The sequence below is a fragment of the Heterocephalus glaber genome, unplaced genomic scaffold (genome assembly GCF_053883595.1).
Source record: "Heterocephalus glaber isolate CG9 unplaced genomic scaffold, H.glaber_assembly_v1.0 deba00001538, whole genome shotgun sequence".
Taxonomy (NCBI): Eukaryota; Metazoa; Chordata; class Mammalia; order Rodentia; family Bathyergidae; genus Heterocephalus; species Heterocephalus glaber.
This window is the reverse complement of record NW_028258333.1, coordinates 15,888,941-15,913,228: the sequence shown is the minus strand read 5'-3', so window position 1 is coordinate 15,913,228 and position 24,288 is coordinate 15,888,941.

The following is a 24,288-nucleotide window of genomic DNA, read 5'->3' as shown; positions in this document are numbered from 1 at the left end:
GGGTGACGTGAAATCTCAGCATTGTTTTCATCTGCATCTCTCGAATGGCCTGTGATGTTGAACATTTTTTTCATATGTTTGTTGCTTTTACTTCTTTGTTGGAGAAACGTCTGCTCATTTCAGAAGACCGTTTTTGAATTGGGTCTTTCTATTTGGGGATCTGATTTTTTGAATACTTTATATATTCTAGATAGTAGACCTTTATCTGAGGAACAGCTGGTAAAAAATTTTTTCCCCACGTTGTAGGTCCTACAGCTTTTTAATAAAATGAGATCCCAGTTGTTGATTCTTTGTGCTAGTTCTTGTGATACCGGGGATTTATTAATAAAGTATTTTCCTAAAACTATGTCTTTGAGAGTTCTATCTAACTTTTCTTTCAGCAAGTTTAGTGTTTCTGTTGTAATATTTAGATCTTTAATCCACTTCAATTATAGTTTAGTGCATGGTAAAAGATACGTGTCTAGTTTTAATCTTTGGCAAGTTGAAATCCAGTTTTTCCAACACCATTTATTATAGAGGTTATCTTTCCTCCAGTGAGGATGGTTGGCTCCTTTGTCAAAGATGAGAAAGCTGAGTATGTCTGAAATTGTTTCTCTGTGATCTAATTTATTCCACTGATCCTCAGGTCTGTTTCTTTGCCAGTACCATGCTGGCAGTACATGCCAGTACCATTTTTATCACAGTGGCTTTGTAGTACAGTTTCAAGTTGGAGATTGTGATACCCCCTACAATGTCTCTGTTGCCTAGAATTGCTTTTGCTATTCTAGGTATCTTCTAGTTCCAAATGAATTTTTGGATTGTTTTCTCTAGTTCTGTGAAATATACTGTAGGAATTCAATTGGGATTGCACTGAATCTGTATAGCAGTTTTGGAAGTATGGCCATTTTCACTATATTGGTTTTTCCTACCCAGGAACAAGGGATGTCTTTCCATTTTCTTATATCCCCTTTGATCTCTTTTTTCATAGTATTGTAGTTCTCACTGTAGAGGTCTTTTCTTCCTTCATTAGATTGATTCCTATATATTTCATTTTGCTGGATGCTATTGTGAAAGAGATTGTTTCCCTAACTTCTCTCTCAGTGAGTCTGTTATTTGTGCACAAGAAGGTTATTGATTTTTGCGTGTTGAACCTGTATCCAGCTACTCTAATGAATCTGTCAATTAAGTCTAGAAGTCCTTTGGTTGAGTTTTCTGTGTCTTTTATGTAGAGTATCATATCGTCAGCAAATAATGACAGTTTAACTTCTTTCTTTCCTATCTTTATTCCTTTTACTTCTTTTGTCTAATTGCTGTGGCTAGTATTCCCAAAACTATATTGAACAGGAGTGGTGATAGTGGTCATCCTTGTCTTGTTCCTGATTTTAGTGTGAAGGTTTTCAGTTTTGACCATTTAGTATGATGTTGGCTGCTGATTTTTCATAGATAGCCTTTATCAAGTTAAGATAAAGACCATCTATTCCAATGCTCTGCAGGGTTTTTATCATGAATGGCTGTTGGATTTTGTGGAATGCTTTTTCAGCATCTATTGAGATGATCATGTGGTTTTTGCCCTTGATTCTGTTGATATTGTGTATTACATTTATTGATTTACATATGTTGAACCATCCTTGTATCCCTGGGATAAATCTGACTTGGTCAGGGTATATGATCTTCTTGATTACCCTCTGTATTATGTTTCCCAGTACCTTATTGAGGATTTTTGCATCTATGTTCATTAGGGCACTTGCTTCCAGCAATAAATTTTGAAGTATTGCATCCTTTTCAATTTCATTGAAAATTTTAAAGAATTGTGGCAATATTTCTTCTCTAAAAGTCTTGTAGAATTCAGCAGTGAAGCCTTCAGGACCTGGGCTTTGTTTTGCTGGTAAATTTTTAATTATGTTTTCAATTCACTGATTATATTTGGGGTGTTTAGAATTTTTTGCTTTCTTCATTAAACTTTGGTAATTCATATGTATCTGGAAAGCTGTTTATTTCTTCTGTGCTTTCCATTTTATTAAAGTACAGGTTCTCAAAGTAGATATTGATGATCCTTGGATTTCTGATGGATCTGTTATGATTTCACCTTTTTCATTCCTAATTGGATGAATTTGAGCCTTCTCTTTCCTTTTGTTGACAAGGTTGGCTAAGAGCTTTTCAATTTTATTTATTCTTTCACAAAACCAACTCTTAGATTCATTGATTTTTTTGTATTGTTCTCTTAGTTTCCATTGCATTGATTTCTACTCTGTTTTTGTTTGATTCCAGGGATTGAACTCTAAACCTTGCTCTTGGGATGCAGGTGGCAGAACCACTGAGCTAAATTCCCAGCCCTTGATTTCTACTCTGGTCTTAATAATTTCCTCCTTGTAGAAGCTTTAGGTTTGTCTTGCTGTTCTTTTTCTAGGAGCTTAAGATTCAGCATTTTGTTTATTTGAGCTTGCTCTGATTTCCTAATGTGGGCATTCACTGCTATGAATTTCCCTCATAGAACTGCTTTCACTGTGTCCCATAGATTCCTGTATGTTGTGTTGGTATTATCATTTAATTGTAAAAACTGTCTAATTTCTTCTTTAATTTCCACTCTGACCCATTGCCGGTTCAGGAGAGTATTATTCAATTTCCATGTGTTTGTGAAGTTCTTGTGGTTTCTTATGCTATTGATTTCCAGTTTAATTGCACTATGGTATGATAATATACACGGGATAATTTCAATTCCTTTGCATTTACCTAAACATGTTCTATGAGCTAGTATGTAGTCTATTTTGGAGAAAAACCCTTGTGCAACTGAAAACAATGTATATTCTGATTTTGTTGGCTATGTAGACATCTATTAAGTCCATTTGTTCAAAAGCTTGATTCAATTCTCATATTTCATGGTTGATATTTTGTCTGGATTATCTGTCTATTTGTGACAGTAGTGGGATATTGAGGTTCCCCACTACAATTGTATTAGTGTTTATTTGGTTTTTCATGTCCCTTAATATTTGTTTTGTATAGTTGGGGGCATTTTATTTGGTGCATATAAATTTATGATTGTCATTGCTTCCTCTTGGATTGTTCCCTTTATGAGGATGTAGTGACCTTCTTTGTCTCTCTTAATTAATTTTGGTTTGAAATCTACTTTGTCTGAAAATAAAATTGCTACCCCTGCTTTTTTCAGGTTCCTGTCCCATAGAGAACTGTTTTCCATCCTTTTACTTTTAGTCTATGAGTTTCTTTTTGAACTAGGTGCATTTGTTGTATACACCATATTCTTGGGTTTTGCTTCTTAATCCATTATGCCAGTCTATTTGTTTTGATTGGGAAATTGAGGCCATTAACATTAATGGTTATAACTGATATGTATTGATTTATCATTGTCATGTTATTTTCCTGTTGTTGGCTCTTTTTTATTTTTTCCCCCTCTCCCTTTAATTTCTTGCTTTGCCTGATGGATTTGTTCTGTTGGGCCTCATGGAGTTATGACTTTCATTGCCTTTTTCTAGCATATTTTTTAGAATTGTTTGGAGTGCTGGTTTTGTATTCATGAAGTTTCTCAGGTGTTCTTTGTCTTGGAAGTATCTTAATTCCCCATCAATTTTGAAAGATAGTTTTGCAGGATACATCAATCTAGGATGGAGGTTGTTTTCTTTATGGCTTGAAATACTTACTCCAGGCTCTCCTTTACTTGGGGGTTTGTGTAGAGAAGTCTACTGGGATTCTGATGGGCTTTCCTTTGCATGTGATTTGTTTCTTTTCTCTAATTCCTTTAGAATTTTGTTCTTCTGCTGAGTTTCGGTAATCTTGATTATTATATGACTAGGTGTAGATTTTTTTGATCATGGCTATTTGGAATCCTACATGCCTCGCGTATCTGTATGTCAAAGTCTTTTGCTCTATCTGAGAAGTTTTCTATCATTAATTTTGTGAACCGTTTTTTATGTCATTTGTACTTTCTCCTGCTTTTTCATGGACTCCTATCAGACTTATATTAATATTCTTTGAGTCATCTAGGAGCTGTTGGATTGATTTCTAATGGTCTCTTACTATTTTTAAGAGATCTCTGTTTTCATGGTCACATACCGCCATCCTGTCTTCTCTATCTGATATTCTGTCTTCAGATTGGCTCAGTCTGTGGTGTATACTTTCTTTTTTTTTTTGGTACTGGGGATCAAACTTGGATGCTTGCGCTTGCACAGCAGACGGCGAAACCACTGACCTAAATACCCAGCCCTGTGGTGTATACTTTCAATAGAGTTTTTAATCTCCTGGATATCTATTTGAATTTTTTCCCCTATATTCCATTTCTTTCCTAAGTTGGGCATTCATGTGTTTCCATGTCTTTCCTCTGCTGGGCATTTATGGCTTCCATCATGGTCCTGAACTCATCTATTTTTGACCTGTTTCTGTTCTAGAATCTCTGATCATGTCTTTCATTTTGCTCATCATCTCTGTAGTTATGTGGGGAATTATTTCTGTTTCAAATTTTTCTAGTCTCATTCATCTGTTTTGTTACTTCCTTTGCTATCAGTTCAGGGTGTCCAGGTGGTTGATTATCAGACTTTTCCACCTCCTTTCCCCCAGAATTTGCCTTTGGTAAGCTGGAAATCTGGGATTGTGCCTTGCTTAAATGTCTCTTCGTTTCTATTTTTTTGGTACTGACCTTGGTTTAATTCCTGGGTTGATACTTCGATATTACTTATTGTAAGCATCTTTGTTAATGTACTTAGAACCCTTATGGAATGATTTCTTCTCAGGTGTGTCTTCCATATATAGCTGGCCTTTAGATTTTGAGTCTCTAATGACTCTGAGGGAATCTCGTTTTCATTATACCAGGAAGGACAACTGATTAGATCAATCACAATACCTTAGCCCAAGTGATACAATCAGCAACAACAATAGCATCAAGCACACATTGTAAAGTGACTATTTGTAGTAGTTATTAATCTATCATCTTTAACCCTGTGAATTAAATCAAAATCAAGGACTAGCCCAAAATATGTTTATAGTGAATAAACTCTTAAATATAGCAACTTTACCTTTTGGGATGGGGACTTTAGAAGGAGTTGGGGAAGGAGGGATAGATAGGTAGAAGGATAGGGAAAGGTTAGAAGTGAGGCCAGAGGACCCAGGAAGATCATGCAAACTCCAGGAAACTGTTGAAAACAAGAGAAAAAGACAGAATGAAGGAACAAAGAAGAGAACAGAACAACCTAACATCAATAGGGAGGCTAGAAACTATATTTACTTTCCTTTAAAACTAATGACAATCAAGAGAAGGAAAAAGAGAAGAAAAGAAAAAGAAAGAAGAAATACAAATTAGGGCAGGAACAGGAACAAAACAGAAGATGAAGAACAATGTGGGATTGTGAGAGAGCTAGAGAGAGAGAGAAAGAAAAGACAAAAGATAAGAAAGAAAAAATAAAAATTTGAAAAGAATAGAAAAAATAAAAGTTAAAAAAAAGAGAAAAAGTAATTTTGAAAATAAAAAATAAAAATGAAATACCTCTTTCAGAGCATGTCTCTGCTGTCATAATAGACAGCAAGAGCAGCAGTGTGCAAATCTAAGTCAATTAGTCTCAGCAAGCCGGCAGAAGACCCCTGAGATACTGGCTGATTTCTGGTTGCATGGCTCAAATTGAGCTCCCTGACCTCCTGCAGGGTTGAACTCTGCAAGATGGGAGGTGATAATTCCTCCAACTTACCAAGTGGTCTGTTGTGCCTTTATTGTAAAGATTCTCTTCATTTTTCCAGTGGGCTTCAATTTTCAACAAGGAGCCTGAGAGAGGCCCTCTTTCTCTTGTTCACTTCTACTCCATCTTCTGGAACTTAGGATAGTGGCCTTTATGACCTCCTATGCCTCTGTGGTGTGTATCCAGGTACCAGGGAAGCCAGGAGGCCAGAGGCCTGGGGTGGGGGGGGCACCGTAAAGTGTGGCATAAGGCACCGTAAAGTGTGGCATAAGGCTCAGCTCCATGATGCTCAGTTCCTCACTGGTCCACTCTTTGCTTGGAGGCTCAGGATAGGGTTTTCTGGATATTCTTTTAATCTACCTGTGAAAGAATTATAACTACACAAGTCCAGATAGAATGAAAAAATTGATATATTCAACTCTGAAAAATACTTGCATGGAAAAAATAAATGGCATGAATTCAGAAGTGCCAAAAGGAGAAGCCAAGTCTCAATAAATATAATATAAATATGATCAATCATCATGTTATATATTTTATTAAATATTGAGTACATGATTAAACATTTGGTTGATAAGGTGAGATTCATAAATATAGACAAGAACATAGAAGGAATAAACAGTACACAGACAGATATATACACATAGACATACACAGAATTTAAAAAGGCTCTTGAAAATTTGAAAGAGTGCTTAACACTTACAATAAAAGAATATTAAAATATATTCTAATACTATTTCTGATGTCTCAGAATTACAAAAATTCAAAACACTAATAATATAATTTATTAACAGGATATAGGATAACAGATAGTTACAGGGACAGTGATTAGGTCCAAGCTTTTGTAGCCTCTATGTTTTAAATCTAAATATACTTTAACTTTCTAGCTTAGCAAATTTTACTTAAAAAGTTCACATAAAGGTAGATATCTAATAATGGAATATACAATATACAATAAATATTTTTCACAATATGATTTGAAATATTAAAATATTGAAAACAACCTACAACCTTACCCTAGGTTGAAGCAACTTTGATTCAACACTTTCTACTGTGGAATATTTTCTAAGAACAATCACCAAAATCCTTTGACCTAAAAATGTTGTTAGTAGAGTTGGTAACTCTATTCTAATAGTATATTGTATATCCTCCGAGAGGAAATAAGAATATAATGACGACATTTGAGAACTCAGTTACTCTGGGTCAAAAAATGGAGTTATAAGCACAACTATGTCAAAATGATGAAGAACACTGTTTTGGCAGTTGGAGGGTTGAATTTTAAATTATATGAGCTCTAAATCTTTTACAAATGGGAAAGAGACAAAGGGATGGAGGGAGGGGACAGGGACATGGAAGGAGAGAGAAAATGAAAAAAATAATTAAGTTGTGTTATGTACATATAACAGTTTCCCAAGACAAGTGTAATATGAAGTTCTGCAAACAGGTATAACTTAAATTTTCAAATAAAAGTTTCAAAGAAATAAAACTATATGAGTTAAAAAATATACTGGTAGATGCAACATGCAGCTGACAAGACACAGAGACATTCATATGACAATACTAATTAGCATGCATAGACTCAGTCATGTATTTGGAAACTGTTGACAAGGATTCCTAGATCAATACATGAATTCAGATCTAGAAAATGTAGAGTGCGAACTAAGCTTCCAATGATTTTTCATGTTTCTTTCTGTGAGTGTGTGTGTGTGTGTGTGTGTGTGTGTGCGCAATCAAGGGCAGGCTGAAAATTAATAGGAGCACATTAACAAAATTGTAATAGTTGACTAAATTGTCCAAGTTTTACTAGCGAGAACTTCTTAAAGCTGGCTCCTGTTTCATTTATGAAACTTCTGCCTCAGAATCTTCTTATAACTTATCCATCATGTCTGAGAGCTCCTCTTCACACAGCTCACTGCCTCATTTCTAAGTTCCTAGAACTTCTAGAAACTTCTAGGTTCAGTGTTCTCCTTTCAGGGCCAGGGATTCTTTTCACCCTATTGAAAATGTAATCATCTCTCAGCACTCGTGAGTCTCCTCTGCAAGCTCTTTGTTTTCCATAGCACTTACAGTATTTTTGAAAATCAGTGGTCTTGTTTGGTCTATTCTTTTCCATTAAAATAAAAGTCAAATAATATGAGTATATTTTATTTTATTCACTGTTTATGAGTCTTAGCCTAGTACCTAGTGATGATGTAAAATATATTCTCAATTAATATGTATTCTTGAATAAGCTTATTGACTACCAGATCTGCAATTTTTATCTACTACATTAAATCTACTTATTTATATGTGGTCATCTGCTTTATGAAAATAAGAAAAGAAAGATGAGGTTCAGAAAGCAAATCAATCATGCGAAGCTTGATATTCTTAGTTGTTTAATACATACCCTTCTGTCATCACTTATTTACCTAATAGGCAATCATGTCTTGTCAATCTCTCCTTCAAAGTGTCTTTAACATGTCATTTTATTTACATGCTAACTCTCACCACCTTAGGTCTCTAGCTCATCATCTTACACCTGGATTACTGAAATAGTTTCTCTTCTGGAAACTGTACACAAATCATTTTCTGCATCATTCCTTCCTAAATGGGTGTTTAATTTCTCTAAATCACAGCTTTCAAAATGTGACTTTCATAAAAAATTGTGTCTTCCAAATGTAGCAATTATCAATGAGTTTCTTGTAAAATATCTTCAGATTTATTGCTTTGAAAGCACTAAAGAGTCTGATTTTACTTATACTTAATCTTTCACCATTGGCCAGTTCCATACTGTCACTTTCAAATCATTCTAGGTGTTTTATTTTATCGTACTTTACTTTTTTTCACAAAGTATCAGGGATAGGGATGGTGATATCTACGACTTGTATCATAAGAGCTAATTACCGTCAAGGTCAAGAGTTACTTTACAGAGTAGGAAAATCTGAAACTTCTAAAACTCTTTCGGATCTCCTGTATGTGCAAATACACACACACACACACACAAACAGACACACACACACACACACACACACACACACACACACAGCTTTCCAGAAATCATAGCCTCAAAACAAGGACTAAATTTTTATTTCCAGGAAATGTAATCTACAAATTATTAGGAATTAAGAAGAACACATCAAGGAAAGAGAGGAATGATATGAGGTGCTGTATTGAGTGTTCTTTACTGCATCTGTCTCTTATTCATGACAGCACCTGAGAAGGTGTGTTGATTGTTCCCCAAGAACATTCATCTGGGAAAGAAGGAAAGACGTGGCTTTCATTCTCAGGTAGTTAAAAGTTGTTCCTATGAAAAATTACCATCTGAAGCTACTTCTGGGTACATGGCACTGATGAAGGGGACTGTGTGTTGCAGTACCATGGAGCTGACTGTAACTAATTCAAAGATGGACATTGCAGCATGGATAATAAATGTAAATGAGATAGTGGAGTACAAGAAGTGTCAGGGACAATGCACATTGGCGTCATTCAGAATTGTTGTTTCTCCAATTAATTTATATTTCAGGCATCTTAAAAGTAGTAGTTCTGATCTCTCAAAGATTAATGCAAGAAACAGTTTTGCTGTTGTATCTTATGACTAATGTATCATTGATCTCTTCTTTATCACTCATTTAGCATTTTCTCCATTAAGGCACCACCATGGCTGGCCAGGCTACTTTCCTTTTGATAGAACCTAGAACTTAATCCAAGGAATGTCTGAGGATATAATTGCTTTCTCTCCTCTTTTTTTTGTTTGTTTGTTTGTATTTTTGAGACAGGGTCTTAATAAATAGTTCAAGCTGGTCTTGAACTCAGCATGAAGCCCAGTCTGGCCATGAACTCACTATGTCTCCCAGGCTGGCTTTGAACTCATGTGGATCATCCTGCCTCAGCCTCCTGAGTGCTGGGATTACAGGGATGTGCCACCATACCCAGCTTATTGCTTTCTTTTTGGGGGATACAGTTGTTATAATTTTACCTTCTCTGTTACTTTTGAGCAAGAAAATGCTAGAATCAATTTTGTGGGTTTCAGGTTATAATTTTCCATAAAAATATGTTGAAAACATTTTGGTAACTGGAATCTGCCAGTAGAATGTGTTATCCCTGATGCCTCAGCCTGTAATTCAGCACCATGAAGAACCTACTGATCATGTAATAGTAACAGCCTCACATGAGAAGAAATATGACTGTTTCTTGGTGGGAGTTACCCAAGAAGTACTTCAAATCTTTCAGACTTTCAAGTTGCAGTGACAATAAAAACACGTTTTTCAATTCAGTCTTTAGAAGTGTTAGATATTACTTATTCTTGGGATTATTTTCTTAGTTTGTGGAGTGACAGGACTATATATTGGTGGTTGGTTTAGCATCATGAAAGAGCCAGAACCCCTGTAGAGATTTACTGTGAGTTGTGGTGTAAAATAGATGAGTTCTTTAAATGCTATCTGATTATACCACTAGGCTGAGGATTTCTGGAGAAATTACATGCAATAAAACAAGTAGAATATATGGTCATTTACCCACTTAAACACTTTGTAATATTAAAATTGTTAAGAAATTAGAAGTAATGTCCTGTGAGAATCCTAGAAAAAGATAGGAAGATGGGACATTCTTTAAGTCTTCAGATTGGGGGTGCTTTGGGAGACAATGCAGGCAGAGGAAACAGACTCATATTAAAATTTGATCAAATTGCTGTTCCTTTCAGGAGGGAAGACATATGAAAATATACATTTTTACCTTCAAGGATGATATACATCTAGGGCATGGGATTGATTTTGTTGACATCAGTGAAGTCATTTCCTGAAGCCTGTGTCAATGGACAATGTCAACAACTGAGACCAAAATTGATACAAAACTGAATCACACACACATACACATACAAACACAGGCACACACAACACACTCACCTGAATTAATTGCTTATTAAGATTTTGGGAACTATACCATAAAAGCTTAAGTTTTCTGAACAAAGCCTGCTATATTACATTGATACAGACTGCTATATTATATTGATTTTCTTGGAAAGTATGGGCTTCCCAAAGTAGTGGCTTTTCAGATGTAAAAGCAGGTTAATATTTATTGTGAACTATAAGTAACTGGTTGACCTGGAAATAAAAGTCCATTAGCATAATTTCATTCTTATTTAAGTCACTTCCAAGAGCAAATTGCATGGTCTGTATTGGATAAGGATCTTTAAAGGAGTAGAATCAACAGAAAATCCAGCAATGGTCCACAATGGGCATCTGCATGCCAGAATGCCAGTAGATCCAGCCACTGCTCAGTAAAGGAAATGGAAGTCATGGAAAAAGCAGGATCAGAGATGCAGGGCTGGCCTTCTACTGAAGGCCTGAAGTGCCCCTGAGCATCCCGAGGAGGAAGCCCCACTGCAAATCTGATGAACCTGGAGTTTGTTACCCACGGGCAGTGGCATTAGCAAAAGAGACACCTGCTCAAACAAAATGGAGTCATGCAGTACAAGCTCACTTCTTTCTTCCATTCATTCCATCCAGACTGCAAGCCCATTGTATGGTTCTGGAAGACTCTTTTTAATTTTTTCATTTTCTATGTTTATTTAGTACATGTGTACATAGCAGTACAGAACAATTACATTCTTTGTGGAGATTTAGTACATAAATCTAACACATTTCAATTATTATATTTCATTCCTTTTCCCTTTCTCCCTCTCTCTCACTCCTTTTCCTTCCATTTCTTGACCCTATACCTATTGAAAAAGAATTGTCGCCCTATTTCTTATTGTGCAGGAAGTGTATCTTTTATTTTTATAAATAAATATAAGTTTATATCCTTCTTATAGTGTATCTTTTATTATGATACATATATATATATATATATATATATATATATGGTTTCACATATAAGAAAAAGCATGAGATATGTAAGCTTGTTTGTCTGACTTATTTCACTTCATATTGTAAGACCAAGGGCCTTACCAAATGCTCTGAGGAGCTGACTGCAGTGAGGATCACCTGGGAGGAAACACACTGGACAGATTGAGATAGTAAAAGGCAGATCTTTATTAGTCTGGCCAGATGGCACCCTTCAAGCAACAAGCTTAGAGAGGCCCCAAGCTCAGGGGGTTGGAAGGTTTTATAGAGGCTGCAGCGGAGCTTAGCAAGCAGAACTACAGAAGCAGAATTTTTGCAGTTAGGGGATGGTTAGGGGAGTTTGCAGATGTTCTTTATTTAGCTAACAGGATGTTCTTTACACAGAAACAATGACATTCCATGATGTCTTAACAGATAAAGAAGTACATTCTGGGAAATCAGTGTCCTTTAGTGAACCCAAAACCCACAGGGACAAGATGGAGGGTCTGTAACAAGATGGCATTACTTGTGCTAATTTTCACCTGGGTCTTACAATATTATCCTTTCAAGGTGCCACTATTTTCCTTCAAATGACTCAAATGTATCCTTCCTTATGGGAGAGTAGTAGCCCATTGTGTGTAATTACCACATTTCCTATTGGAGGGTGATCAGACCCCAATCAACTGACTAAGGGTAAGGCTGCAGGATTACAAAAGACATGATCTTAATGCATATGTGGGTGGGGGCAGGGCAGTCAAAGCTATTATCAGGCTAAGACACTGTCTCCTGGAGCTTGCCACTATTTCTAGAACATACAGCTAGAACAACATAAAGGGTAAGGGGCATGCAGGGAACACTGAAGTGGAGAACAGTGATGCCAGCAAGTTCTTAGCACAAGAGAATGAAACATTCTAGCAAGAACAGCTCATAGATTAATGGGAAACTTGTTTCTTCCCATGGATTAATTTCTGCCTTTGGAGTTTTTTGTATGTGTCACGCTGCACTTAGCTGCACTATTGTCTTGCAGTGCAGGATGTCACAGCATCACGAACCACTGAGACCTCTGCTGTAACCAGTAGAGTCAGGAGTTGTTCCTCTTCCAAACACCAACTGCTGGCTTTTCAGGCAAGCCACTGTGGGCTAATATATTCCAATTTTTAATATAAAAAGTGAATTTATGAATTTGTAGCTCACTCACAGTGGTCTCCATTAATTTCCGTAATCCATTCAACTTTTGATGGACATGTAGGCCACTTCCAAGATTTAGCTATTTTGAGTTGTGCTGCTATAAACATGGGTATGTATATATCACTGTATCATGATGTTTACAACTCATTTGGGAAGATACCTAGAAGGGAAATAGCTGGATCAAATGAAATTTCTAGTTTTTTTAATCTTTTTTTTTTCCTAGTTTTTTACTATTTTAAATCTAAAAATAAGCATGCTCAAAATATAGAAGATAGGTGCGTGAATTTAGCTCAGTGGTTTCACTACCTACTGTGCAAGCACAAGGACCTGAGTACGATCCCCAGTACAAAAAACAAAAACGAAAACATATATATATATATATATATATATATATATATATATATATATGAGAAAGAGAACAATTTTGAGTGCTCTGTTTGAGTTCTTAGACCTGGTCAATATAAGAACAAGTCATCTGTACTTGGTGTTTGTTAACTCTTTAATATTTACTTAAAAAGATGCTGAGCAATGCCTATGATTAATATTGTTCTATTTAAAACTTTATTTTATAATTTATGTGTATGAAATTACCCATAAAGATTTTAGTGTAAACACCTGGAAGAAAAAAACACTTAAAATATAGTCATGTAAAGAGGAGTTCTTTAAGAATTGTTCAGAGGGGCTAAAGATTTAGCTCAGTGGTTCCACCACCTGCCTTGCAAGCACAAGGTCCTGAGTTTGATCCTTGGTACAAAAAAAATTGTTTAGAGATGGAGAAATTCATATGATACTGTGATTGTTAATTTTTTGGTTCAACTTGATTGATTGAGGAGATGCCTATATATTTAGTAAAGCATTCTGATATCTGTGAATGTGCCTTTGGACAGTATTAGTGTATCCATAGACTAATTAAACTAGATTTCTCTTCTTAATGTGGGTGGCCTTCATCACATAATTTAAAAGATTGACACTCTTAGAGGTAAGAAGGAAATTTTTTCACCTGACTGGCTTCAAGACAGAATTTCATTCATTCAACAAAACCAGAAAAGAAGATTTTGAGTATTTTCACTATAAGGAAAAGATAAACGTTCAAGGTGCTATAAATAATACAGTTATTTGAACATTACAGAATGTATACATGTGTCAAAGTTCACCTGACATCCATATTTTTTTCTCTTAAATTATTAGTTTTTAAATACATTTAAATTAGAATTCTTGTTCACACTTCTCTTCTAGTTAAAATCTTACTCACACTGAGTATATAAATATAAAAGAGACTTTGAAGGAAATATTTCAAGTTGAAAAACACTTATGTTACAGAAATCTCTAAAGATCTATAAAGGAAAGAGAGAACTTTTAAAGAAGCCTCGTGTGTGCAAAGTTGGGACATAGAGCAGGTAACTGGATCATGGAGATGCTATGCTGACTTACTGTCAAGGGGTGGAGCCTGTTCTGAAAAAGTGAATTAAATACCAGCAAAATATAGCTTAATATTATTCTGCAAATATTTCTATGGGATTTTCCTCTAAATTACATTTTATAATGCTTGCATTAATAAAAAATTAGTTAAAGATATACTGACTTTGTTCAAATAGTATAACTTTTTAAAAATAAATACCTATTTGTCACATGGGTAATATCTTAGGCTATTAGGCCACTTTAAAAGTACTATAAATTAGGTTAGTTATAAACATCAAATTAGATGCAGAAGATGCTGAATCACCCTGCTGCAGACAGGCAGCCACCTGGTTCCCCACTACAAAGACACAGAGGGCACCAGACCACCAGACCAAGGTACTGAGTCCTGCTGCTTCCGGCCCAGAGGTAGGTGCTTCTGAGCCACTGTCCCACTGCTCCTGGTATAGAGGAAGGGGCTTCCTGGTCACCATCCCTCCTACTGCTCGTGGCCCAGAGGTAGGGGCTTCTGAGCTGCCATCCCACTGCTCCTAGCCCAGAGGAAGGGGCTTCCTGGCCACCATCTCTCCAGCTGGTCCCAGCCCACAGAAAAGGGCTTTTGGGCCACCAAACCTACCACTGCTCCTGGCCCCTGTCCCACCTCTCCCAGCTTGGAGGAAGTAATCCATTCAGGTGCTAACAGACCCCTGCCCAAGTCAAAATGAGAAAACACATAAATAAGTCTCAAAACCAGACTTCCAGATCACCTACAGCAACCCCAAAGGGAAATGAGAAGGAACACTCTGATACTCAACCACCTGGACCCACTGAACTGGCAACAAAAGGGGATCTGGAAAAAATGAAATCACAAATAATATCTCAGATAACAGGAGAAATTGTGCCCCTAGTGCAAGACATGATTAATAAATCTAGAGAGGAGCTGAGGAACATGATGGTATCTCAACATAGGAAAAAAATGGAATCCATAAAACAGATGCAAATAGATTTCCAGGACATGAAAAACTCCATTGAAAGTCTACACAGCAGAATGAGCCAATGTGAGGACAGAATTTCAGATATAGAAGATAAGATCGCAATTAGTGACCAGGAAAAGAAAAATTGCTTCAAAATTATAAGGGAACATGAGAAATTAATCCAGCAGCTGCTAGATGATGCAAAGAAGAATAACATAAGACTAATTGGGCTCAATGAAGAAACAGGAGAGAGTGGAGATGACATAAAAAAATCTCTTCACAGTATAATGGCAGAAAACTTCCCAAGCAGGGGAAAAGAACTTGACATACAAATAAATGAGGCATATAGGACTCCAAATAGCCTGGATCAAAAAAAATCTACACATAGGCATATAATTGTTAAGATTCCAGAAACTCAACAGAAGAACAAAGTTCTACAAGCAGTTAGAGAAAAGAAACAAATCACATACAAAGGAAAGCTCATCAGAATCACAGCAGACTTCTCAACACAAACCATCAAGGCAAGAAGAGCTTGGAGTGACATATTCCAAGCCCTAAAAGAAAACAGCCTCCAACCCATTGATGTACCCTGCAAAACTATCTTTCAAAATGGATGGAGAAATAAGATACTTTCATGACAAAGAGCACCTTAGGAACTTCATGAATATCAAACCAGCACTCCAAAGAATTTTACACAATATCCTAGGAACAGACACTGAGGATCACAACCCCAGGAAGCAAAGCAGAATGAACCCATCTGGCATGACAAGAAATTAAATGTAAAGGGAGAGAACCCAACAAAAAGAAAAAGTCATGGCAATGACAAGTCAATAAGTTTCAGTTATAACCATTAATATTAATGGTCTCAATTCACCAATCAAAAGAAATAGACTGGCAGAATGGGTCAAGAAGCAAAATCCAACAATATGCTGCATACAAGAAACACACTTAATTCAAAAGGAAACTCATAGATTGAAAGTTAAAGGGTGGAAAACAATACTCCATGCAACAGGAACCTGAAAAAATGCAGGAGTAGCTACCTTCTTTGCAGATCAAATAGTTTTCAAATCAACACTGATTAAGAGAGATAAAGAAGGACACCTCATCCTTGTAAAGGGAACAATCCAAGAGGAAGAGATGACAGCCATAAATATCTATGCACCAAAAATTAGTGCACCCAACTACATAAAACAAATACTAATGGACACAAAAAGTCATATATACACTAATACAATTGTAGTGGGGAACCTCAACACCCCATTGTCACAAATAGATAGATCAACTAGACAAAAAATGAGTAATGAAATACTTGAACTCAATTGAACTCTTGAACAAATGAACTTAACAGGTGTTTACAGAGTCTTCCACCCCACAAAATCAGAATACACATTCTTCTCAGATGCACATGGGTCATTCTCCAAAATAGACCACGTACTCACATATAGAACATGTTTAAGAAGTGCAAAGGAATTGCCGTTATCCTCTGTATATTATCAGATCATAGTGCCATGAAATTGGAGATCCAGAGCAAAAGAAACAAAAAATTTCATAAGCACATGGAAATTGAACAACACACTTCTGAATAACCAATGGGTCACAGAGGACATTAAAGAAGAAATCAGACAGTTCCTTCAATTAAATGACAATGACAATACAACATATCGGAATCTGTGGGACACAATGAAAGCAGTCTTATGAGGGAAATTCATAGCAGTGAATATGAATATTAGGAAAACAGAAAGAGCCCAATTAAACAACCTGATGTTGCACCTCAAGCTTCTAGAAAAAGAAGAGCAGGACAACTCCAGAGCTCATACAAGGGGGGAAATTATAAAGATCAGAGGAGAAATCAATGCAATGGATACTAAGAGAATGATACAAAAAAAATCAATGAAGCCAAGAGTTGGTTCTTCAAAAGAATCAACAAAATTGACAAACCCTTAGCCAACCTTGTCAGAAAAAGGAAAGAAAAGGCCCAAATCCATGCAATTAGGAATGAAAAGGGTGAAATTACAACAGACCCAGCACAAATCCAGAGGATCATCAATACCTATTTCCAAAACCTATATGCCAATAAGATGGACAACACAGAAGAAATGGACAGATTGCTAGATACATATGAATTACCAAAGTTGAACGAAGAAGAACTGAAAATTCTGAACAACCCAATATCCACCAATGAAATTGAAAATGTAATTAAAAACTTATCAACTAAGAAAAGCCCAGGCCCTGATGGCTTCACTGCTGAATTCCACAAGACATTTAGAGAGGAACTGCTGTCACTACTCTTTAAAATCTTCAATGAAATTGAGAAGGAAGCAATACTCCCAAATTCATCCCTGGAAGCAAGCAACACCTCGATCCCCAAACCAGAGAAAGACCCAACTGAAAAAGAGAACTATAGGACAATCTCACTAATGAATACAGATGCAAAAATCCTTAATAAGGTAATGGCAAACAGAATGCAGAAGATCATCAAGAAGATCATACACCCTGATTAAGTGAGATTCATCCCAGGGATGTAGGGATGGTTCAATATACACAAATAAATCAATGTAATACACTATATCAATAGAGCCAAGGACAAAAACCATATGATTATCTCCATAGATGCAGAAAAAGCATTTGACAAAATCCAACATGCATTTATGATAAAAAACCCCACAAAAATTGGAATAGATGCTCTCTACCTCAAACTGATAGAAGCCATCTATGAAAAATCAACAGCCAATATCATACTAAACGGTCAAAAACTGAAATCCTTCACATTAAAATCAGGAACAAGGCAAGGATGTCCACTATCACCACTCTTGTTCAGTATAGTTTTGGAAACATTAGCCATGGCAATAAGACAAGAGAAAGAAATAAAAGGAATAAAGATAGGAAATGAAGAAGTCAAATTGTCATTATTTGCAGATGACATGATACTCTATATAGAAGACCCCAATAGCTCCACCAAAAGTCTTCTAGACTTAATAACCAAATTCAGTCAAGTAGTTGGTTACAAGGTCAACACACAAAAATCAATAGCTTTCCTCTACACCAATGACAGACTCATTGAGAGAGAAATAGGGCAAATAATTCCTTTTACACTAGCATCCAAAAATCTGAAATACTTAGGAATCAACCTAAGGAAAGCAATCAAAGACCTCTTCTCTGAAAACTATGACACTCTGAAAAGTGAGATTGAAGATGATATCAGAAAATGGACAGACATCCCCTGCTCCTGTTTAGGAACGATTAATATAGTGAAAATGGCCATACTTCCAAAACTGCTACATAGATTTAATGCAATTCCAATTGAGATCCCAGCAGCATACTTCATGGACCTTGAGAAAACAATCCAAAAATTCATTTGGAACAAGAAGAAACCCAGAATAGCAAAAGCAATTCTAGGTAACAGAGACATGGCAGGGGGTATCACAATCCCCAACCTGCAACTCTACTACAAAGCTACTGTGATAAAAACAGCATGGTACTGGCAAAGAAACAGACCTGAGGACCACTGGAACAGATTAGAAGATGCAGAGACAGTGCCAGACACACTCAGCCATCTCATCTTCGATAAAGGAGCCAAACACCCTCACTGGAGGAAAGATAGCCTCTTTAATAAATGGTGCTGGAAAAATTGGGCTTCAACTTGCCAAAGATTAAAACTAGACCTATATCTCTCACTGTGCACTAAACTAAAATCAAAATGGATTAAAGATCTAAATATTAAAATAGAAACTCTGAACCAGATGGAATAGAGGTTAGGTAGAACCATTGAAGACATTGGTGTAGGAAATGATTTTATGAACAAAACCTCAGTTACCCGTGAACTAGCACAAACAATCAACAAGTGGGATCTCTTCTTATTAAAAGGCTTCTGCACAGCAAGAGAAACCACCAGCAGTGTGAAGAGACAACCCACAGTGTGAGAAAAAATCTTCACCTGCTTTTCCTCAGGCAAAGGCCTACTATCTCGAATCTATAAAGAACTTAAAAAGATCAGACCTCCCAAATTTAAAGACCCAATCCAAAAATGGGCATCTTAAATGAACAGACATTTCTCAGACAAAGAAGTAGAAATAAAAAATAAATACATGAAAAAATGTTCAACATCACTGGTCATTTGAGAGATGCAAATGAAAACATCACTGAGATTGCACTTCACTCCAGAAAGAATGGCTGCTATCATGAAATCAACCAATAACAAATGCTGGCGGGGCTGTGGGAAAAGAGGAACCCTGCTCCACTGCTGGTGGGAGTGTAGACTGGTGCAACCACTGTGGAAATCAGTATGGAAATACCTCAAAGAACTAGGATTGGAAGTCCCATTTGATCCCGCTATTCCACTGCTGGGGATCTTCCCCAAAGAATTAAAAGAATCATACCACAGTGATACATGTGTGCCCATGTTCATAGCAGCACAGTTTGTAATAGCTAAAACTTGGAAACAGCCCAAACCCCCATCAACTGGAGACTGGATAAAGAAAATGTGGTTTTTTAATAAAATGGAGTACTACTCAGCCAAAAAAAATGAGAAATTAGAGACATTTATAGCTAAATGGATGCACATTGAGGTGATACTCTTAAGTGAGCTAAATAGGACCCACATGTATAAATACAGAATAGTTTCTCTGGTGTGAGAACTGAAAGTGTAAATAAGGACTAAATGTATACTAGGTAATGTGAAATAGGAAGAAAAAGGGCAAAGGGGAAGGAAATGGGAGGGCTAGGAGAAAGGATAGAAGGGAATGGGATTAATATGAAAAAATGGAAAAATAGGAACAAAATCTTTGTAAATAGGGAGGACTGGAGGGGTTGAAGGGAGGGCTGGGCAAGGGTGAAAAATAAGAACCAGGAGAGACTATGTAAAGGTGCAAATTTCCAATGATGAATGTCATTATATTGTATACCTAAAATGTACTAATGATTAGAATGAATAATTGATAATGCAAAATAGGAGAAAAGGTCTAAAGGGGTAGGGGTAGTGGGACAGGCAGGGAAAAGGAAAGAAAGGAAAGGAAAAATGATGAGAAATGGAAAAAATGGAAATAAAGTCTTTGTAAATAGGGAAGGGTGGAGGGCATGAAGGGAGGGCTAGGAATGGGGAAAAAATAAGAACCAAGATGCATTATATAAAGGTACAATTCCCAATGAGAAATGTAATTGTGTTGTATACTTACAATGTACCAATAAAAGAATTTAATTAGAAATAAACATCAAATTAATTAACAATTAGATATTTCACAGTATAATGATATTTGGTGATAGCAAATCATTGCAATAACTCTATAAATGCCATTGTAAACTATGTGCAAATTTACAGAATTTGATGCAAGGAGAATTTTTTTAAAGCAAAATGGAGAAATGTAAATGAGCTACTTGCATATAAAGTTCTTTGGTCTTTCAGACATGAGGCAGGAGTTGGCCTCGACTTTGATAGAATTGGGCAAGTTTTTTGTTAAGAATATCTTGTCCAAAATCTTGCAGTCTTTCTCAATCGATGTTAAAGACAAACTTTGTTATGGAAATCTGTGTATTTTGGCAGAAGTGCAAAGTATGGGATGTTTGTAGAACATGATAGATTTTCTCATGGGCCTTTATAACACCTTAAGAAAGTCCTTATCTCAGACAAGTAAGCCAATGTCTTCTTCCTTCATAACTTACTGGATCTAATTTCATCTGAGCCTAATATGAAGAATTTCATCTTGAGACCAGCAACTGCCACAAAAAAAAAGTTTATTCCTCACACTTTTTGGTTTAAGAAGTCCAAATCAACACACCTGAAGACTTGATGTTTGTCAAGGCTCCACCTCCTTATTGAGATAAAGCATCTTAACTCCATAATCTCAGATGGATGAAGGGGTGAGAGAGCTCCTTTTCGCCTTTTCTGGGGGAACACTAATTCCATCTACGGGGTCTCTGCTGTCAAGGTCCTAGTCATCTCTCAAAAGCCACACCACTTAATACCATTGTGTATAAGTGAAGATAGTAGCATATGAATTTCAATAGAATATGATAGTCAATTTCAAGAGAAATCAACAAGAAAATAATGTGTAGCTTTTGAAGATTGCTGCAAAATTAATATCAACTCCACACATAGAGTAAGACATTGCCTTCACACTTGAAATTAAGCATGAAGTGATGTCCACAGTACAGAAAACTATGTCCTACTCTTTTAGGGACCTGGGTCTTAGAAAGCTAACTCAAAAGTAAAAAGAACTATGAGGTCTGTGGAAGGTGAAAGAACGTGAACTAGATGTAGAGATAACCAGAAAGAAAACCAAAACTTTCAAATTTTGAATATGGAAAGTATTTCCTTATGTTTATTATGACTATATAACAATTGTAACAGTAAAAGTCATTTTCATTCCAATTATAAAATTTATTCAAATGCTTATGACATTGCTGTCACAAGTGAGGACTTATATAATACTGCTAGAGTCACCAAAAGTATATGAGAAATATAGTAAAAAAAAAAAAGGCACCTTTAGAATTTCTGCTTTGGAAGGCTTATTCTGGTGGCAGAGTGTGTAATTCACATATTTTGAATGAGTAGACAGAGAAATTGGTAAGGAATCAAACCAAACAATTCGAGAAGAAAAATAATGAGCTCCAAATTTAGGCACCAGAATTGAAAAAGGAAGAATGAAAATAAAAATTTTGTCAAGTTATGTTACTGGAATCTGCAATTAATTGACTATGAAAATTTAAAGAAATTATATCTGAAGTTTCCTCCAGAAGTTACTGATAGAAAACATGGCTGCTTACCAACATAAAGAATGAATTAGAATTAATGTAAAATCAATTAAGTAATGTTAATTCTTAAGTATTTGAAAGTATTCAAATGTAGCCATTCTCCAATTACTGGAAAAAGAAATATAGCTGTGGACCTCAGGTTAGATATATGCATATTTTAAATGTCTCACCTGGAAAATAAATTATTTTTGGAATAAAAATGCCAGAGAAGAATGTATGGAAATGTGAAAAAAGAAAAGGTGCAGGGAAGAATTTGGAGAAATTTATATTTATATTGGAAAGACTAACAGGATAAAAGGAATCAGCAAAGAGAGAAGAGGCAAGGAAGGAGTCCTAGGAACATTTCAGCTATGCTTGAATTTTTTGCTAATACTACCTCTCAGAAGAATAGTGAAGACCTACAAAGACATAGGCTTGAACCTATCAAGGCTCCTGATTACATCCCTTGGAAAATGATTATACGTATTTAAAATGGAAAATGAGAAACGCATAGGAAGAACAAGGTTCATGAATATATGGTGTTGAATAATAGGACCAAATGGTAAGTGCCCTTGTGGTGACCAACACAACATTCTGCTACTACCGTGAGTTTTCTCTTAGCCTTGCTACCTTTAATTATCACATTTAAAAGCACCAGCAGTGTTCTGGTGGCCCATCTTCCTCACACAAATTGGCCACACAACTGTGCTCAATCCTGGAAAAATTGATCCCTGTGTTTGGGAAGAGAGCACTGCCTACCTAATTACTGCACATAATGGACAACTGCACAAAACGAGATGTGGGAAATTACGTGTAGGAAAGAGGGTACTATGCAGAGATGTGAGACAGTTCACACTGCTGAATGTTTATGATGTATCTCACAATGAACTAAAGAACTAGCAGGCATGTTTTGAGATAATTGGCACAAATTATATGGCTTAACTATTCTCGATGTAGAGAACAGTAAACCTCACTTCAGAAAATTATATATGCTAAAGTCATTCGACTTATAAATAGGACAAGAATGAGAATTCAGCAAGCTAAACTCTGTATATAAATTTGACCATTTATGTTTTATTAGCTTTGTTTATGAATAAGATGCCTAAGATTACTCAACTAATTTGTAAGTAAAATGTCACTAAAACAGTTGAATAATAATAGTACCAGTGAGTGTGTAATTAAAATTTTCTCTCCCTGGTATTTGGAAATAATGGGAATAAAAATTAGCACTTACATTAAAATTATGAATTAAATACATATTATATCCATGAAAAAGTAGCAAGGTATCAAGTGACATTTTTCTAATATTAAGGTCAGAATGAAGGGGTGAGAGGACCATAAACCTATCACCCAACCTGAGTATATGTACAAGGAAGTAGGAACATTGAGGAAAAATTTTAATAGTGGGCATTTATTTGGAAAGGTTATATTAGACAGTTTTCTGTTACTGTAAAAAATATCTATGCTGCAACTTACTAAAAGGAAAACTGTATTTTGACTCAAAGTTTTGGACATTTCAGTTTGTGGTCATTTTGCCCTATGGCAAGGCAGTCATTGCAGAAATGTGTGGTGGAAGAAGCCCCCACCTACGGCCAGGAATTAGAGAAAGAAAGAAGTGATCTGAGTCCTGTAATGTCCTTCAGGGCTATGCCCTCAATGATTTAAAACCTACCATAGTGCCACAGCTCCTTAATAATGCCATCTGGAGACTACTCCTTAACAGATGGGGCTCTGAAGGCCATTCAAGATCTAAACTATAGCAGGCCAATTTCATGTAAAGCACTATTATTAGTCCTTTTTATCAGGAGGTGTGTGCATGGGCTTCCTCCCTCCCTGCCTCTGGTGAAGGAACTCAGGGAAGCAATTAGAAGGCAAGCTCTCTGTGCAAAGAGACCTTGGATGAGTCTATAACAAGGGGCTACTGGTGGTACCAAAATGCAGAAAGAGCAAATTGAACTTCTAGACTTTGCAGGACTTTTCAAGATTCAGGTGGACCATGTACAGTAGCATAGTTTGAGTTAGAAAAAGCATAATCAAATGAAAACAATTTGCAAGGTGACGCACCATACCAAGAAAAAAAATATTGGAAGGAACAGGAGAAAGATGATCAAGAAGAAACTTAAGTACTTGTATGAGAAAGTACTTAAGTACTTGTATGAAAAGTTCCTAAAAAGCCTTTCAGAAATTCTCAACACAGTATCATAAAGTAGAATATCATGGAGGTTACCAGTTGAGATTTCATCTACAGTCCCCTTAGCCCTAAGGAAGTTCCTGCTGATTCCTTTTACTGGTCTAGAACCTGAAGGCTGAAAGTATAAGGTAAATACTTAAATTTTTTAAAATTACATTAATAGACACATTGTCTTTAATCCCTCTCAAAACACTACTCTTTAAAAGCTCTTTATCGCATTGTTCTTGGCACATTCCAAAGCTCTTATGAAGTCCTCTGTTGTAGTCAGGATTTGCAAGGGAATATAATACAGGACACGTAAATTCATAGAATTATTTTAAAATATTCCCCCAAACTCAAATACAGAAGAGTGCAAGAGATCTGTC